Source organism: Sinocyclocheilus rhinocerous, unplaced genomic scaffold (genome assembly GCF_001515625.1).
Source record: "Sinocyclocheilus rhinocerous isolate Xijiao unplaced genomic scaffold, SAMN03320098_v1.1 scaffold3117, whole genome shotgun sequence".
Classification (NCBI taxonomy): Eukaryota; Metazoa; Chordata; class Actinopteri; order Cypriniformes; family Cyprinidae; genus Sinocyclocheilus; species Sinocyclocheilus rhinocerous.
In genome coordinates, this window is record NW_015629109.1 from 533116 (window position 1) to 540056 (window position 6941).

General features: G+C 33.6%; 1 protein-coding gene across 6 annotated transcripts in view; it reads right to left on the minus strand.

Annotated features, from left to right (window-relative positions):
* cdhr5-rs (cadherin-related family member 5, related sequence) overlaps positions 1-2355 on the minus strand; it is a 19311-nt gene extending 16956 nt beyond the window's left edge. For all 6 annotated transcript variants that reach the window (XR_001639929.1, XM_016550665.1, XM_016550667.1 and 3 more), the window contains exon 1: positions 2125-2355. The gene's annotated coding sequence lies outside the window, so the exon portion shown is untranslated. The remainder of the gene's footprint in view (positions 1-2124) is intronic.
* Positions 2356-6941: the final 4586 nt, after the last annotated feature.

Genomic DNA, 6941 nt, shown 5'->3' on the forward strand with positions numbered 1-6941 from the left:
CGCCGCATCTAGTGGGTTCAACTGGATAGGCTAACAAAAACATTAAAATGCAATGACACTTACAACGTCATCGCATCTCGTGCACCACTGATACAGCCCTATTTCTTATTATTCACTGCTTGTCAGTCTTCTAGCCAATTCCTTATAAACAGCACATTTAAGTAATACTATTCATAATTTAGTAGTTTTAATGCAACTTGTAAAGAGTCTAATAATTAATAATTCATGTTTCTGGGGAACGGCCTGATTAAAATATGTCATAATGTAATCCTGAATCACCAGGTATGGATAACCATGTTAACCATGTCAGAAACGGTCCCACTTAAGTGGCCTTAACCACTATGTACTTACATCAAAAAATAAGTACAATGTACTTACTGTGTTCATATTGTATTGCAAAACACTTTGTTTTTTTGTACGATTTCTATTCGTAACTTTCTATTCATTAAAGAATGCTAGAAAAATATTGCTTAACAATGTTTAATAACAACTGTTTTCAACATTGATAATAATAAATGATAAATCATATTAGAATGATTTCTGAAGGAACATGTGACACTGAAAACTGGAGTAATGACTGTGAAAATTCAGCGTTGTCATTACATTTTAAAAACATATTCAAATAGTAAGCATTTCATTTAAATTGCAATAATATTTCACATTACTGTTATTACTGTAATAACATATTTAACATATTTTACAGTAAATAGTTAAAACTTTTTAAATAAAAATGTCCCCACAATTTATGGTAAACAAATAGTTCATTAGCTAATAATTAAAAGTTAATTAATAATAAAAACATTTAGAACAGTGCCACAAATCACATTAATTAGTTAACACTTATTAAAGCGTATTATTACATTATCTAAAAATGCATTTATTTATTTTTTTCTGCCTAGGTATCACTGTAAACAATATATGGGCCATTAATCACGGAAGCCAAATTTTGAAGACTTTAACACATGAGGCCTTCTATTTTACCATCTGTATTATGATGATGCTTTTAGGTACAAGTGGTAAAAAAAAAAAATGGTACCAAAGAATGGTACAAACGCTGTCTGAGGGGTGGTACCCTATCAAACGTGACTAATACTTACCTTTAAAATGGATAGTTCACCCAAAAATGTCATCATTTACTGACCCTCAAGTTGTAGTATTTCTTAGTATTTCATAGTATTTTTTCCATACTATTGAAGTCAGTGAGGACAAGCAACTGTTTGGTTACCCACATTCTTTAAAATATCTTCGCTTATATTCCACAAAAGAAAGAAACTCATACTCATAGGTTTGGAACAACCAAATTTTTGGGTGAACTGTCCCTTTAAGGTATTAATATGCACCCAATTGGGTATAAATAAGGTAACTTTTAAAAGGGTACCACCCCAGTGGCAGCTTTTTTACCTGAGAGTTTAAGGTACAAAGCAGATTTTAGTAGTTAAGGTTAGTTTATGTATAAAATAATATCAGTTCATGATATTTTACTATAATTGTAACAGAAAGGTTTATGGCTAAATCTGCAGAAACACATTAATAAACACTACAGAGAAAGACCGGCAACTTAAGTGAGGTCCAGCATGTTTAGAAGCGTAATAATTCATGCTGTCTCCTTAGATGAGACCATCAGACTCATTAGAGCAGCTTTGGACATGGACTCAAGCATAATGAGACAATTAGTATGAAGCAGAGCCAGTCGGTAAACTGAAAAATACCAGACTTTCTCAAACAGATCACTTTAAAAGTAAAAGCGAAGACAAATTAAATACTCTCGCCAAAGTCACAAAACCATTTATCTGTATTCCTGTCATCTTTATAAGATCAGGCCCAAGCTATGCTGACTGGATGCTTCAGTAATCAGATTGTTTTGAGACCGATCTAAAGAGGTCACTGAACATCTATACAGCTGTCTATTACTACAGCTGGGAAAGCATAGGCTACTTTTGTTTGCATTAAATATTCACTCAATCACAAAAACTGGTCTGAACAGCACGCTTTACAAAACCCCAGGCATGCTGGGAAAGTGAGCTTTCGCTACAGTCATAACAAGAAAGCACCAGTTGTCAATATCCTGTGAAGTGTAAACAAAACAATCACACACTAGACCAAACACCCTCAGCATTTCCTCACCGTTGATCGGTGGTGGTTATCCTTTGTTTTTGAGCTCAGGGGATCCTGCTGTGACTTCCTGCGGTGGCCGCTCCTGTCTTTCGCCACATGTCTCTCCTCTGAGGGGGGCTCAAACCTGCGCCACAAGGGACAGTGGGTAGCCACAGTACAAAACGCAACAGATTTCTCTGGCTAGTTAAGTCAGGGCTGCTCAGAGAGAGAGAGAGAAAGAGAGAGAGGGAGCACAACGCGTTTAGCTGGAGGGAATTAAGAGCTTTCACACAGCAGAGCGAGGGCTTAGGCAGCATTTTCAGGACAGGATAACTCTGGCTGCTGAGAGGGAGGTTAAACTGAGAACATTAGCTCAGGCGCTGACGCTAATACAGTCCTAGGTGTGCAAATGCTGCTAGTTTGTCATTAGAATTCAGACTGAGAATTGCAGTCAGTCTGAGTAGCTGTCTATGGGGTCAAAAGGACCACAAGAACTTTCCCTTGTTTTGATGTACAGGTGCATCTCAATAAATTAGAATGTCGTGGAAAAGTTCATTTATTTGCCAGTGTATTGTCTGTTTCTCAGGAGATCAAAGTATCTGAGTTTCCTGAGTTTCTTTTATCCTTACACCATCATGATTTTTTTTGCATTGTGACATGATTGTTTTTAAGTCATTTTATCGATAAATTCTAAATAAATAAAAAAATACTTTTTTTTTTTTTTCAAAATTCCTATTATTCTCATTATTGATTTCCATTAGCCTACATGTAAAATATGTTTTACATAAATGTTTTTTTTAAGTCAATGGAAATTACAAATGGTATAATTAATACTAGAGATTGACGTAAAAAGCAAATTGTAATTAATTTGTGCATTTACTGTTGTTTTAGTATTGTTTACATACTACTTTTTATGAATATTTTAAGTTTTCTTTTCAATTTGAGTATTGATTTAATTTTTAGTATTTTTATGTGCTTTTGTAATTTTAATAGCTTATAAATATAATCCTAAATAGTTTAATTTATTCTGATTTTAGTTTTATTTCAGTTAGTAATTTTAGTAAAGCCTTCTTCAACTTGCTAAGGAAACTATTTTAATTATGTAAGTCTAATATTTAAATTTTATTTTTATTACAGTTCTATTTAAATAAAAAGAGTTTAATACATTTAATGATAATAACATTGTTTGCATCGCAATGTTTTTTTGTTTTGTTTTGTTTTTAGCTTGAAAGCACCTGGTCACCAATCATTTTGTTAATGTTTTTTTCATGATCTTTTTATTTGTCATGAAAATATTTCTAAAATTTTAGAGGGGTCATATGATGCGATTTCAATTTTTCCTTTCTCTTTGAAGTGTTACAAGCTCTTGGTGCATAAAGAAGATCTGTAAAGTTGCAAAGACTAAAGTCTCAAATCCAAAGAGATATTCTTTATAAAAGTTAAGAGTCAACCACGCCTAAAACGGCTCGTTCTAACACCCCCCCACATGTATATCCGCTTAGTCATGCCTAGAGCTGATCTGTGCTGGTCGCTGAGGAAATACATCAACTTTGCGCTGTGGATCGCCGGATCGGCTTTCACCGTGGACGAAGCGGAGTCCAGCCCGGGGTCGTCACATGTGGTTGCAGCAAGCCCGCCGGCCGCCACTCACTCTAGCCCGCAGGCCTGGACATTGTAAAACGCTTAACGTGAAAAAAGCTTAATGTGGCTTAACGTACGTAAACAACGACCAGGGAAACCCACATTTTTGTCAAACCTTACTTGTAATAAACACTAACTACTGTCAATAGAACGAACCCTTACTCCACAGATAAAGTGAATACTATCACGTTAAGCGTTTTCTCCCCATAGAAGTCCATTATAAGGAAACAGCTTAACATGGTTTAACGTACCTTAACAACGACAGGGGACAACCAAATTTCTGTCAAATTTTACTTGTAATAAACACTTGCTACTGTCAAAAGAACGAGCTCTTATTCAGCGTATAAAGTGAATAATATCACCTTAAGCGTTCTCCCCCATAGAAGCTCGTTCTTTTGACAGCAGAAAGTGTTTATTATAAGTAAAATTTGACATAAATTAAATTTTCCCCGGTCATTGTTAAGGTACGTTAAACCATATTAAGCTGTTTCATTATAATGGACTTCTATATGGGAGAAAATGCTTAACGTGATATTATTCAGTTTATCTGTGGAGTAAGGACTCGTTCTTTTGACAGTAGTTAGTGTTTATTACAAGTAAGGTTTGACAGAAATGTGGGTTTCCCTGGTCGGTGATTAGGTACGTTAAGCCACGTTAAGCGTTTTTCATTATGACACTCAATGCATAACTGAATAGATTCTTTAAAAAATAAAAATGATTTACAATGTCATAATTAATTAAAATTTATCTACAAATTATATTCATACAATCTCAGCAAGCAACAGTAACTTACAGAAGTCCATTTCCAACACATAAGAAAAAAAACATGGCAAATCATAATTATGACATAAACACTCGAAATAATAATGAGATCATAAGACACAAGAAGTCATAATTATGGTGTAAAAATATAATTTTCATCTCATAATTATGACTTAGTACTTCATAATTTCAGTGTATCTCAGAATTAAGACTTTTGTATAATTTTGATTTTTTTTTTTTATCTTATAATTTTGTTCTCATAACTTTATCTCATTTTTTTTATCATAAATAAATTATTTTATTGTCTACTAATTACCAAAAATCACAGTTGTTCAACTCAATGTATTTCAATTGCCCGCTATGAACTTCCTGGAACTATTTGAGGTCTACGCGTAAATGCAGAATTAAATAAATAAATAAATGTAGAAATACATAAATTAATAAATAAATAAATATATGAAGAAATAAATATAGAAATACATAAATAAATGTAGAAATACATAAGTAAATAAATAAATAATTAATTAAATGCTGAAATAAATAAATGCAGAAATACATAAATAATTAAATAATTAAATGCTTAAATAAATAAATGCAGATATGCATAAATGAATGAATGCATAAATAAATAATTTTGTCAAAACTGTCATTTTTAATTGTGCTATTTTTATACCATTTGTGTTATACTAATTTTTTTTCTACATTTATTTATGTATTTATACATTATCTTATGCATTTCTGCTTTTATTTATTTTTACATTTATTTATGCATTCCTACATTTCTACATTTATTTATTTCTGTGTCTGTATGTTTTTAGACTTCCGTTGATGCAACTCTCTCTTTCTATGGCTCTGGTATTTGCTATTGACTGTTCAAATGCGGAGTTTTGCGCAGCGCAGAGTAACGCGTCGTGTGTGTGTGTGTGTGTGTGTGTGTGTGTGAGGGGAACAGGGTCACGTCACAGGAGAGTGAACTATGGAGAACGAGAAATGACTTAAGTATACATAAATAAATAAATGAATAAATAAATACGTAAATGCAGAATTAAATAAATAAATAAATGTAGAAATACATAAATTAATAAATGAAGAAATAAATATATGAAGAAATATAGAAATACATAAATAAATAAATACGCGACTCTGTTGCCCTTTCGGGCTTGAACTGATGGTAAAACTAACGACATTATTAACTGTCTTGATATTTACTTTGAAAGCTGAAGCTCGCGATTATGGTAAGGGGCGTTACATTTCCGACGCGTGCTTGTGGTGTTCGGCCAATCACAATGCACTGGGTCAGCTGGCCAATCAGAGCAGATTGCGCTTGTCAAAGGAGGGGACTTTGTTGAAAACGACGTGTTTGAGAGAGGCGGGGCATAGAGGACCTACAATAATGCAGTATTTGAAAAATATACATTAAACATTAAAGCATTTCAACATATTCTGTTACACCAAATACACCAAATAATGATCTTTAAAATAGCATCATATGACCCCTTTAAACAGGTTTCCCCAAACACTCTCTCATCTCTCATTGGTTGGACAACTAGCCCCGCCCCTAACAGACCACGCAGTCTCTAAATAAATAAACAAACAAACAAACAAATAAATAAATTTAACGTTAAAACATAGCACGCTTAACCTTCAATGCTGCATTTCCCCTTATGTAATGAAAATAAAATGTAATTTATTCTTACGTCATGAATGTGATCAAGCCTCTGAATGAAAGAGCCGTGTAGCTCCAGGCCGCTCGGTGATTCAGCGTTGGATTAGCTGTACTATGCTGATCCTCTGTTTGTACAGTTCATTGTGTATGCAGTGCTGCTTTTATTCCTTTCATAACAAGTTTTGTTGTGCCATATAGAACCTGTTGCCATGCAACTAGAGCGTGTTCACTGCACAGAGAAGAGAACTGAACGCAATATTTTCGTCTTCTCTGAGAAGGATTGTTCTGTGGTATTACTGCTTGTTTGAGTTGAACTCTGAACTACATCCGTATGGAATCCAGGTTTATGTGAGATTATTTTAATAGATTTTTTATGGGTCGTGGGAGTTGGTGTGAAGAGGAAGAATGTTTATATGATTGAGGTGAGACTCTTTTTATCTTTGTGATTTGACAGGTTCATACTGCATGAACTCTCTCTGACGTGCGCTAATATTTTCACCACCAGAGGGCACCAGGCATAAAATACGAGTAAAGGTGCACTAAGTATTTTTTTTTTCTTTTACAATTAATCGTGCATCTGATTTTTATTTTTATTTATTTTTTGTACAGTCATGTCAGTGGTTTACATAGAGTGTGTATCCTCATGGAGAGACTGCCATATTGAGATCACATGTATTCTGTATCTCAGTAAAGCCTTATTATTGGACAATGTTACATAAAAAATGAATTAATCACAGCTCACTGCTAAAAGAAAAAGCATTTCTCCAATAGCACTGGT